The sequence below is a fragment of the Anolis carolinensis genome, chromosome 3, assembly GCF_035594765.1.
Source record: "Anolis carolinensis isolate JA03-04 chromosome 3, rAnoCar3.1.pri, whole genome shotgun sequence".
NCBI classification, from domain to species: Eukaryota; Metazoa; Chordata; class Lepidosauria; order Squamata; family Dactyloidae; genus Anolis; species Anolis carolinensis.
The window spans coordinates 71356782-71370548 of NC_085843.1; positions in this window are offsets into that span (position 1 = coordinate 71356782).

Below are 13767 nucleotides of genomic sequence, written 5' to 3' on the forward strand. Positions count from 1 at the left end.
TACTGCACATTTTTCTGTCAAATTTGTTGTATAACATGATGTTTTGGTGCTTAATTTGTAAAATCATAATCTAATTTGATTTTTAATAGGCTTTTCCTTAATCCCTCCTTATTATCCAACATATTCGCTTATCCAACGTTCTGCTGGCCCGTTTATGTTGGATAAGTGAGACTCTACTGTACATGATGAAGCTATGAAAACACACTACCAGGATAAACAATTACTGATTTGAAGGAAAACACCTATACCACAAACCCAAACAATTCGTTCATTTAAATACTGCATCACTCATGTTGATTTATTCATGGATATGCAACTCCAACAGGTCCAATATTTCAAGTCTCAAACTTCCTTATGGATTTATCCTGCCATATAATCCAGATTATCAAAGCCGATAATCCATATTATTTGCTTTGAACTGGATTAAATGAATCTACACTACCATATAATTCAATTCAGAGTAAATAATCTGGATTTTATGTGGCAGTAGAGAAGGAGCCTCAGGCCCCTTCTGTTAAGGTACATAGAAAACTAGATAAATTTTCCTGAGGATCAGCACTAAGATTGTCGTAGATATATCTGTGTAAAGAAAAAAAGAATCCACATCCAGGTGCATTGCATGTGTCAATAAAGGCAAGTGATCTTTCTTACTACAGTCAGTAGGGTATAACAACAGAGGTTACAGAATACAATTTGGAGCTCTTTAGAATCTCTTGCTGTGAATGTTGAGCTCTCTGTTTTTCCTGCAGATTGTAAGTACTATGCTCTCTGGGAAGGATCATTTGTTTTGCATGTAAATTCGCAAAGCTGAATTAAGCTGTATTTAATTTTGCATATTGAAGGACTGTATTTTCTGTTATGTTTGAAGAAGACTTTTATTTTATCTGCTGGAAAGAGTAAAGTATTTCCCATTGTGCAAGCCTATTGAGACCCTGATGTCATTTTATCTTGAAGGCGGCAGTAGCTGAATTCTAAGTTTAGTGCTGTGGGGGACGGATTGTTTTCCTGACACTAAACACAACACCTTCTACATTGCAATATAAACCAGATTATCAAAGCAAATAATCCGCATTATCTGCTTTGAACTGGATTATATGAGTCTACACTACCATGTAATCCAGTTCAAATCAGATAATCTGGATTCTATATGGCAGTGTAGAAGGGGCCTTATACTGATGACAGCACTGCATCACTGCACTACTATTCTTGTTGAAATTAAGACTCTGCTATTGTAGCTTTCTGAACAATCAAAAGTTTAAGTGAGATTCCAAAGGTTCCAATAATACTCCTATCACTTCCAACTCAATCCATCACTTTTAACAAGGAAAGTCTGATGAAAACCTAGATGTAGCTAAACCTCTCCACAGGAATATTTATTTATTTATTTACAGCATTTATATTCCGCCCTTCTCACCCCGAAGGGGACTCAGGGCGGATCACATTACACATATAGGCAAACATTCAATGCCGTTTTAACACAGAACAAAGACAAACAAACATAGGCTCCGAGCGGGCCTCGAACTCATGACCTCCTGATCAGAGTGATTCATTGCAGTGATTGATTGCAGCTGCTCTCCAGCCTGCGCCACAGCCCAAGCTGTGCTCTCTAATAGGTTGCTCTCTAAGATCAAATAATGTTTCAATGCCTATAGGGGACTGAAGAATTCACAAGGAGTTTCCCAAGATACTTGGTGTAGAAACAGAAGTACCCAGCTTTTGGTTCTCTGTGTGTTTGGGACTTCAGCTCCCTGAAACCTCAGCCTGTTTGGTCAACTATCATGAATTCTGGGAGCTGGATTGCAAAGCACCTGAAAGACAAAGGATTGGGAAGCTTGAGAAACTAAAAAATGCTGGACACCAAGATGAACCAGAAGAAACCTATCCATCACTAACTAGAAGGTTGTTTGGAAACCAATCATTTCAGATGTATGATATGGTGAATCACAGCATTGCAGTGGTTCAAGCATAGCTTTAATTGGCTAATTAAAGACACTGGCTAACTGCAATTCAATAATTTTTCTGTATAAACCAGATTGCATTAAACTGTACTGTTATATCTGATGAGATCTAAACCCTTCTCTTTTGCTAAAGTGCATAATAAATCAATGCATTATTTAACTTTATTAGTTAGCAGTTAGATACATCAGGTATTACATTCTGCATTATATAGCTATTTGGTGTACTTTGTTTTCTCTGTATGATGGTTTTACAACCCCATTTGTTTTCAGATGTATAACAATGTGCTTTTTATATTCCCAGTGTTAAAACAAATAAAATGCAATATGCTCCTTGCCTCTGCTTTTCCTTTCTAAGAAAAAGTGAAAGACTGGTCTAATTTACACGTTCACATTTCTGAGAACTGACACATTTTATTGAATAGTATTTTCCCTTCTGCATATAAGTACCTAAAGAATACTGAACTAGTGAAATTTTGTTGAGCGCTATTGCTAGAGACACTTGGAAGGAGTCCAAATGAAAAATGTGCTACTTTTTCCATTACATTTTGCAATTTTTGGCATGTCTAAAACCAGCAATTTCAAGGGCCCTTCTACATAGCCCTAAAACATGGGCTATAAAATGGATTAGCCTGAGGTGTCCAGATGACTTTTCAGGCTAATCCACTTCAAACTGGTGTAAATCAAATTTGCTCAGCTTAGTTCAGGTTTTAAAAACACCTGGGAAGATCCAGACCTTAAGCCAAATCTTTACAGGTGATCATATCTCCTCTCAGCCTTCTCTTCTGCAGGCTAAACATACCCAGCACTTTAAGAAGCTCCTCATAGGCTATGGTATATGCCACCTTTTCTTAACAATACCATTTTGCTTTTTACACAGGGAAAACATACTAATATATGTAGACAAAACTCTTTTTCACTTCAGAAGTTTCAGTACAAGTAGTCTCTGAGTTATAAACATCCAACTGACAAATGACTCATAGTTAAGAACAGGGCTGAGACAAGGGGAAGTGAGAGAAATCGACCCCTCAGAAAGAAAATTCATTCCTGGAAAAGTTATCATGGGGAAAAAATGTCTCCACTGAAGCTTTATCATCAATCCTTATTTCCTCAAAAAGCCATTTTTTTCCCTTCAAAATCCAGTGATCACAGGGACAGAAGGTAAGGTGAAATCTTCTGAAAAAGGGCACAGATAGCAAAGCAAACTCGACACTGGTGTCAACTCTTCCCTGTGCTATCCAAATAGATAGATAGATAGATAGATAGATAGATAGATGATAGATAGATAGATAGATAGATAGATAGATAGATAGATAGATAGGCTAGAGTTACATCAAAAATGTACTTAAGAACAAACCTATAGAACCTACCTTGTTTGTAACTTGAGGACTGCCTGTATACTAATATTCTTTGAAACTTGTAGAATATTACCTTATAGAAAGCATTGTGCAGAAAAGAAGTGGAGGCTGAGTTTCAGTTCATTAAAAAACGTCGGTTTACTGCCAGAGGGTTGAATTGGGATATTGGTTTCTTATCAGTATACATTTGTTCATTGGTTTGCCTAGTATTGGAAAGCTTCAACAATTGGATGAATAACTAAAGCAAATTATGCAATTATGTATTTAATTTCCTTCAAACCTTATCACCAAACTTTTGAACAAAATTCATCTTATGAAGTGGGTTAGAGTCCCTGAAATATCATAATACAACAGGGATAGTAACAATGTATGTATGCAGGCCCGTAGCCAGGATTTTGGTTCGGGAGGGGCTGGGATTTTGGTTCCGGGGGGGGGGGGGGGCTGAGTCTGAGCAGAGAGGGTCTACCCTAGCAAACCTTTTGTATCATCATCCCAATACCCCCATGCATATGGGATATATTGAGCATGGTGATCAGATCATGATATGAATAAACATAACAGTTTAAAAAATAAATGTAAGGCCTTCTCGCGGAACAACCTGAGAATTTGGGGGGGGGGGGTGAAGCCCGTCAAGCCCTCCCCCTGGCTACATGTCTGTATATGTACATACGTATATGTTGCATCGAATTGTGCCTTCTTTTGTGAGCTACCCTGAGTCCCCTTCGGGGTCAGAAGGGCAGGATATAAAAACAGCAAATAAATAAAATAAACAGTGAGGCTCTCTCAACACTTTGAGTCATTATTGATAGCAGGAATGCAGGGATTTGTAGTATGAGAATATCTGGAGACCTTCACAAATCCCACATGTGCACTATAATACAGTTTAGATGTTATCAGTATCACATACTTCGGAATTTATAGATTTATTATTATAAGGTGTAAAAACATAATCTACAATACTAACAAAATCTCATGCAATTTTAATTCAGAAATAGGATTCAATAGGTTCAGTGGCATGTAATTTAGCTACATGAGTAATATATAAAGCGCCTTCTACACTGCCATATAATCCAGATTACCAAATCAGATAATCTAGATTATCTGCTTTGAACTGGGTTATATGAGAGTACACTGCCATATAATCCAGTTCAAAGCAGATAATCTGGATTTTATGTCAGTGTAGATGTGGCCTGATAAGGGACGTAGAGGTGCCATAAATTGGAAATACCTTGAAGATACATAAGAAGAATGTTGCAGGCTATAGGTGTTTTTTAAAAAGAAAAAGAAAGAAAAGAAAAGAAAAGAAAATCATTATATGTTTAAATTTGCCTTTTACATAGATTATTTTATAAGCACGTTCTGCCTCATTTTTGCATGATCATGTGCCTTAAAATCAATGTAATTTGCATTTAAATATGTATATTTAAATGTCTTAATTTCAAGTCTCATACGTCTAAATTGTATATTTCCTCACAAGTAATAAATTTGAATCACCTTTACATTTCAAATATTACACATACAGGAGAGAGACTATGTAAAAAGCTCATTTAACCATATTTTCCTATCAGAACAGAAAAATAAATATCACTTTAGTTTATACTGTAACAAAGATCCGATATTGCAATCAACCCTACTAAACAAAATCAAAATATGTTAATAAAAACACTCTAAAGGATATGCAACTATATATTTTTAAAAACAAGACAGCCTTACATTATATATGTTTGAAATTATTTCAGTGACATGACTTCATTGACTTTATCAGATGCGCTGTTCCGCAGTCTTCGAGGTTTGAGTGTGTCTTCCTGAAGGTGGGAGCCCGAGACAGCTTGGGGATTCTGCTGGTGTACCGTCCACCCCGCGACCCAGCAGTCTCTCTGTCCGAGCTAGCAGAAGTGGTCTCCAATTCGGCCCTGGTCTCCCAACAACTCATAGTTTTGGGGGACTTTAACATTCATGCCAAGACCACTTTGACAGGTGCAGCTCAGGATTTCATGGTGGCCATGACGACCATGGGGCTGACTCAAGTTATATCTGGGCCCACACATCAGGCGGGACACACGCTGGACCTTGTTTTTATTGTGGATGGTGGGACAGTCAGAGTGGAAGAGCAAAATATTCTTCCATTGTCATGGTCTGACCATCATCTGATCTGTTTAAGTTTCGCCGTGGCTTCTAACCTCCGCAGGGGTGGTGGACCCACTAAGATGGTCCGCCCCAGGAGGCTGATGGATCCGGATGGACTCCTGAGGTCTCTTGGGGATCTTCCTGTTCTGGAGACTGGCGATCCTGTTGATGTCCTGGCTGATCATTATAACAGCGAGTTGGCAAGGGCACTTGACACGATCGCTCCCGAACGTCCCCTCTTGCTGTGTAGAGTCACGTCGACTCCTTGGTTCACAGAGGAGCTGGCTGTGATGAAGCGTACGAGGAGGGGACTAGAGTGCACCTGGAGGAAATCTCAGGATGTGTCCGACCAAGCACGGGCTAAAGCCGCTATTAAGGCTTACTCCGTGGCTCTGCGAGCAGCCAGGAAAGCTTTCACGACTGCCCGCATAGCATCTGCAGCCAACAGGCCATCGGAGTTGTTCCGAGTTGTTGGGGAGCTCCTGCGGCCTCCTGAGACCCAGGGGCTTCCTGATGACTTGGCAACTCGGTGCAGCGATTTCGCGCACCATTTTGCAGGCAAAGTTGCTCAGATACGCCGTGAGTTGGACTCCAGCTTAACTGTAGTTCCAGCGGAGGTAACCGAGGTACCTGTCTGTGCGATCTTATGGGATTCTTTCCGGCTTGTCCTTCCTGATGACGTGGAGGGGATTCTTGGGTCTGTGAGGGTGACCACCTGCGCTCTGGATCCTTGTCCTTCTTGGCTGGTTAAACTGGCCAAAGATGGGTTGTTGGATTGGTTTGTGGCTATTATAAATGGCTCCCTGGTTCAGGGGTCAGTTCCATCCTGCTTTAAGCAGGCGGTAGTAAAACCGTTATTAAAAAAGGCCTCATTAGACCCATCTGTATGTAACAGCTACAGACCAATTTCCAACCTCCCATTTCTGGGCAAGGTTCTGGAGCGGGTGGTTGCTGCGCAGCTCCAGGAGTTCCTCGATGACACTGATTTTCTGGACCGCTCGCAGTCTGGCTTCAGGCCTGGGTACAGCACCGAGACGGCTTTGGTCACCTTGGTGGATGACCTCCGCAGGGAGCTGGACAGGGGGAGTGTGACCCTGCTGGTTCTCTTGGACATCTCAGCGACTTTCGATACCATCGACCATGGTATCCTTCTGGGGAGGCTCGCCGGGATGGGACTCAGTGGCACAGTTCTTCAGTGGCTCCGGTCCTTCCTGGAGGGCCATTCCCAGATGGTGAAGCTGGGGGATACTTGCTCAGACCCCTGGCCATTGACCTGTGGGGTCCCGCAAGGGTCTATCCTATCCCCCATGCTATTTAACATCTACATGAAACCGCTGGGGGAGGTCATCCGGAGTTTTGGAGGGTGTTGCCATCTCTACGCAGATGACACGCAAACCCACTACTCGTTCCCATCTGACTCCAAGGAAGCCCCTCGGGTGCTGAACCAGTGCCTGGCCGCTGTGGCGGACTGGATGAGGAGGAACAAGCTGAGGATCAATCCTGACAAGACAGAGGCCCTCCTGGTCAGTTGCTTGTCGGATCGGGGTATTGGGTGGCAATCTGTGCTGGACGGGGTTGCACTCCCCCTGAAATCACAGGTCCGCAGTTTGGGGGTCCTCCTGGATTCAGCATTGATGCTTGAGGCGCAGGTGTCGGCGGGCTTTCGCACAACTCAAACTTGTGCGTCAACTGCGACCATACCTTGTGAAGTCTGACTTGACCACGGTGGTGCACGCCTTAGTTACCTCTAGACTGGACTACTGTAATGCGCTCTACGTGGGGCTTCCCTTGAAGACGGCTCGGAAATTACAACTGGTCCAACGCTCGGCTGCCAGATTAATAACGAGGGCGAGTTACAGGGAGAGATCTACTCCCCTGTTTAAGGAGCTCCACTGGCTGCCGTTCATTTTCCGATCCCAATTCAAGGTGCAGACCATCATATATAAAGCCCTAAACGGTTTGGGACCCACCTACCTTCGTGACCGTATCTCCTACCATAAACCTGCCCGATCTCTTCGATCGTCAGGGGAGGCCCTCCTGTCGCCACTGCCTATATCCCAGACCCGCCTTGTGGGAACAAGGGAGAGGGCCTTTTCTGCTGTGGCCCCCCGTTTGTGGAACTCACTGCCTATTGAAATCAGGCAAGCCCCCACTCTTTTAGCCTTTAGGAAAGATTTAACAACATGGCTCTTCCGGTGTGCTTTCGGAGAGTAACTGTTACACACTTTTTTGTTACTCCCCCCATCATCTATCCTCTAGACTGTTTGCTATCTTATGTCTCTGTTCCCCGTGGTTTTATTCTTATCTTTTTCTCACCCCAAGTTTTAACTGAGTGTTCATGTGGCCCGCCCTGTTGTATTGTTTTTTTGATTTTGTGTTGTACTGTACATGATTATTTATTGTATTGTTGTAATTGTATTATGATATGTTGTTTTTATATTTTGCTAGATTGTATTGTCCTGGGCATGGCCCCATGTAAGCCGCCCCGAGATGGTGGCGGGGTATAAATAAAGTTTTATTATTATTATTATTCTTAAGAAAGCCTGGATATGCTCAATATTTCAACTGTCAAACAAGCACAATGCAGTCAGCCTTCTGTATCTACTAGGCTTGAGCGATCCACGAAAAAATTGATTCTAAACTCGTTTCAAAAGTAGGAGGGGCTAGCGTTTCGTTTCTGATGTCATTTCTGAATTTTGCCCTCAAAATTTTTCGAAATTTAACGAAAATTCATTAGTTTCAAAAGTAATTCGTTAATGGCGGACGCGCATGCGCAGTGGCCCAAAACAGCCCGGGGGGGCTTTTACGGGGCTCTCCTGCACTCCCTTTTCCCCAAGTTGTATTTCGGTGGATTATGGGAGTTGCAACGTTTGCCAAACTTTGCTAGCGTTGATAGGAGAAAGAGAGCCACTGCCAGCTCAATGAGCAGCGCACTGAAAGGAAAGGGGGGAAAAGAATACAGCCTCCCTTTTCCCCAAGTTGTATTTTGGTGGATTATGGGAGTTGCAACGTTTGCCAAACTTTGCTAGCGTTGATAGGAGAAAGAGTGCCACTGCCAGCCCAATGAGCAGAGCACTGAAAGGAAAGGGGGGGGGAATACAGCCTCCCTTTTCCACAAGTTGTATTTCGGTGGATTATGGGAGTTGCAACGTTTGCCAGACTTTACAAGCGTTGATAGGAGAAAGAGAGCCACTGCCAGCCCAATGAGCAGCGCACTGAAAGGAAAGGGGGGAAAAGAATACAGCCTCCCTTTTCCACAAGTTGTATTTCGGTGGATTGTGGGAGTTGCACTGTTTGCCAGACTTTGCAAAATGAAAATTGGAAAATTTGATTTCTTCTATTTGCAATTCACTTTAACGCCTTGGTATATGCAAAGAAAAGTTTCCCAATAAAACCCCCAAAAAGCTGCTGAACTCCTTTTATTCTTTGTCCGAAAGAAAAAAGCCCACCCAGCACCAGACAATATGGCGCAGCAGAAAAGTTGCAGGGCTGGTGGGCAAATGGCAAACACCAAGCTGGTGGGGAAAAAATGCCCACAGGCCCTTTGAAAAAACACCCTCCTCCCCAAACACCCACCCCTTTTTGCCTCCTCACCCACCCTTTCTCCTGGTCTTCTTTGGATCAAGCTCAGCCAAGGAAGCTGTGATGCAGCACTAAAATCTTGCCTGCCTGCCTGGAATCTCACTCAAAGCTAGCCATTTAGCCAACCCAACCACCCTCTCCAGATCCCCGGTGCAAATGAGCCACAAGGCTCCCTGCAGGCTCTTTTCATTCAGGACGTACAAGCCCCTCCCCTGAGTTAAACGTGCTCTCTGATTGGCCACAAGGTGGAAACAACATGCTAGGTTGCCTCAGTGCACTGAAACAAGTTTGGGTGATTTGCAAATGCTTTCTTTCCTAACGAAAAAAAACGACGACATCAGAAAAAGGGCCTATCGCGGTTTGAAACCGCGGGATCCACACGACGGGACAATCCAGGTTGAATATCACTTCAAAAGTGACAAAACTAATGAATTACTAACGACAAATGGAGAAATCGAATTTTTTGAGCAAGCCTAGTATCTACAGATTCAACCATGTACTTCTTGAAAATATTCAAAACAATTCCAAAAAAACCCACACCTAGTTTTTGCTATTTTATATTAGAGACACCTTTTTACTATACTGTTGTATATAATGGCACTTGAATATCTATTGATTTTGGTACTAAATTCCAGTGGAGAGCAACATCCCACTGCATGCATCCAAATAGTCCAATATAACATAAACACATTGACTTCATGTAGCAAACCAGGTGGGAACCACAGTGAACACGCCAGGAAGAAAATGATCAATTATGAAATACAATATAATTTATTTTGGAATTGATAGAATGTTGAAAATGTGACAGTTGTTTTTCTTGATATTGCAAAGAGCATTGGATGGTTTACTTTTCTTTTATCTATCTATTTATAATATTCATCTACCTCTCTATAAATTTTTGCTTAATATTTAGGCAGTCTGGAAAGGAAAGGGACATATATGGAAGGAGAGAGAGAGAGAGAGAGAGAGAGAGAGAGAGAGAGAGAGAGAGAGAGAGAGAGAGAGAATTCTTGCTCAGTTGGCCCTATGACAAAAAAAATAGCATCAGAATTCTAAAAGTCCAAGGCATTCTTGGAAGAACTCATGTTTACCATCTTCTCACACCCATGTTGACCTACTGGAAAATTAGAACTGATACTACACCACAAGTCCACCTGTAGTGTTAAAGAAAGATCTCAGACACTAAAATTGTGTTTTATCTGGAAACTGTCTGGCAACTACAGCTGGTCCAAAGTACTGTGGCCAAATTGCTGACTGGGGGTGCTTCCACACAAGGGTAAAACCTATGGTGAAGCAATTTTAAAAAACCCTCTTTGGTGTGGGTTTTTGTCCCCACAAGCCACCCCAAACCTAAGCTTTCCTGGGGAGGGTGGCTACATGCCATCCTGAAGCCACTCTAAACCCTTAAAAGTTAAAAAAGGGGGGGGGGAGGTATCTGTCTGCCATTAAGGTTCTCCTTGCATTCTCCTGGCATGAGGAAATGATGCACCAGGAGACAGGGGCCTCGCCCCCCTCATCTCCTAGCGCATCATTTCCTCATGCCAGGAGGACACAAGGAGGACCTTAATGGTGGCCAGGTACTCTTTTTCCTTTTAAAAGTTGTTTTGGGGGATGGGGGGATGGGCTGAATGCCATCCCAGACCTTTGGGTTCCAGGAGCCCAAAAGGCTTGGGATGGCAAATGGGTAGTCACTACTGGTAGTCCCATGACGACCTGAAAGTGATTCCCCACAGGCCCAATACCCCATTAGACCTGAGCCTTTCAGGAAGGCCAGGATCTAATGGGGTATTTAATTAATTTGGAAGAACCAAGGTTATTCCAAATTAATTCATTTTTACTGGGGACATCATTTGGATGCCTGTGGTGAAACCCCAGACAGGTCCCGCATTTTGGGCCTGTCTGGATGGGTTATGGGACGTATTTACTATATTGCAATAATTTCATTGGCTAACAGGCCATTTCTAAGTATTTCAAAGTGCTGTCCATGATCTTTAAATCTTCAATGCTTTGGGTGCAGACTGTCTGAAAGAACATATCTCTTATGAGTCTGCCCAACTATTAAAATCTTCAAGAAAACATATGTCTCTGTCCTACATATATCACAGATGTATTTGATGATAATGAAGATGACAGCCTTCTCAGGGGAGGCTCAATTAATATCCTTGCTGCTTTCTTTTCACACAAAAATTGCATAGTGTAAAAAGACTAATTTTTTTACAGGGCATAAATGTTCATGGACTAACATTATTTTTCATGCAATAATAATTGGGACTATTATTAATGCAATGAATGTTTTTGTTGTAATGTAATTACATTTGTTGTAATGTAAGGTGTTACAGGATACTTTGTAGTTTTTCCTCAGAGATAGGAAAAAAGCTATTTAACCTGTTTAATCCAAAAGGAGATTTCAAATGCTCCTTTGGGATTAAACAGCATTCATCAATATATGTTCCCTGTTTGATTTGCCTATATTTGCTTTGTCCTAGTTTCTTGAAAAGTTTAAAAGTGTTGGTCTCTTGGGAAGACCAGTTATTACCAGTTTCTGATACTTTTCTTTATCAATTGTGACAAGGTTTACACATGTATATATTTTTGAAGATGTAGGCTTGAAGACATAATGGTAAACAACTTGGACCCATTGTCTATACCTGAGTACATGAAATTGTTAGTGGTAAATTCAAGTTGTGTAAGAACATCTATAGCAGTGGTTCTCAGCCTGGGGTCCCCAGATGTTTTTGTCCTTCAACTTCCAGAAATCCTAACAGCTGGTAAACTGGCTGGGTTTCTGGGAGTTGTAGGCCAAAACACCTGGGGAGCCAAAGACTGAGAACCACTGCTATAGTGGATTACATTTAGATCTATGCATATGCTATAGCTTTCATGTGATTTCAGTGCTATAAAAATTACAAGGCAAAGCAAACCAAAGCTAGAATTAATTGAACTTTAAGTGAAGTGCAAAAAGGCAACATCTAATTTTCAGACAGGATAGTATTTTGGGATTCTTAAATTTTAATCACTGTCATGTAGTCAATGAACACAACAGTAAACATTCTATATGACTACTATAGGTTTCACCTAGCATAATAAAGATATACCAGTATAATTAAGGAAAAGAGAGCATGAAAACAGCCTAATGCAGCAACTAGTTTTAATTCTCAGAATGTTTGTATTGATTTTTAGCTCACCTCCCCCTGAAATATGGCATATTTGGGGAAGATGCTCCCAATGACCACAACTAGTAGCAAACAGTAAAGCAGTAAGAGTAGAACTCCAACAATCTGGTCGAAAGAGTACTTTAGACCAGATTTTAGATCAGCTTAATCTCATCAACATATATCAATTATCATTATTTCATAACAGGCTTAACTTGGAAAGAGGAGGGAAAACAAGACACTAGACAACTTAAGCAGCAGATGAAGAGATTTTATCTGGGGAAAGAAACAGAAAAGCAAGGCTTTTTTTTACTTTCAGCTTCATGAAAATGTTTAAGCATTCATTTCACAGTTCATTATGAGGCCAGTGTTGTCCTAGTTCTTGAAAACGTTGCCAGGCCAGCAGTAAAAGAAATCATCACATGGATTGCTTTCAGTTGACCTCCAGTTCCTAATGATGCCCAGTGACAAAGAAGAAAGTCATGTCATAGTGGCAAAAATAGTAGTGGGATACTCTGTCTAATTAAAAACTCAATATGATCATGCCATCAGTTACGGCACATAGAAGTGAGGCCTCTTTGTGTGGATTCAACTCAGTTGCTTTGTATCATATATCTTTTTAACTATGCCTAACATTGCAGCTCTTCTATCACTTTGACCTAATATTAATTTTAATCTGCACAAAAATCACATTTATATACAGTGTTCCCTCACTACTTCGTGGTTCGCTTTTCACGGATTTGCTGTTTTGCAGTTTTTCAATAAACTCTAAAAAAAAAATTATTGTTGTGGCTCAGCCATCATGGCCCAGTTTTCAACAAGAGTTGGAGTCAGAAACAGATGAGGAGGTGGAATTCGAAGACATTCCTGCTCAGAATTCAGGCCCCATGGCCTTGCAGGTGCCGGAAATCAGGGATCCACTAATTGGCAAACATTCCGAATCCTCTCCAGATGGTACAGACTTGGGGGAGAATGGAAGTTTTAATTAGAGAGATTTTGTTACCAGAGATAGAAGTAAAAAACAGGGACTGAGAAGAAGTCAAAGACTCGCTCTCAAACTAGATAATGATTAGTTTTCCCATGAGAACTTTTCGTGGGCCCTGTACTCCCTAATTCTTACAGACTTGGGATTCTGTTTAAAGTACTCTGCATTGTATTTTCATTGCGGTGTTAACTTTGCTTTTCCTCGGAAGAGGTTCCAGTTTCCAGCTCCTTGCCTTGACTTCTGAATCCGTGCCGAGTTTCCAGTTCCAGGAGAGCCGTGCCGAGCCGCTATTCCCAAGTAGACCTTGCCTTGTTACCGCGATTTCCTTGTTCCTGAATCAAGATTGACTTTGCTTTGTTTACCTTGCTTCTTTGACTTTGCTACAGGACTTTCCAAGTGGATTTGCAGTGTTTGTTTTCCACTATTGTTTCATGGACAAATTTTGATATCTAAGGGAAGCTATCAAGCTTCATTTGTGGATTACAAATTGGACAATGATGAACTCTTTCTGAATTACAATAGACTATATAATATGGACTATTTCTTACTTTGACTTTCCACCTTAAATGCACATAGGCCTATATATTTACTCTGCTTCAATAAACAGC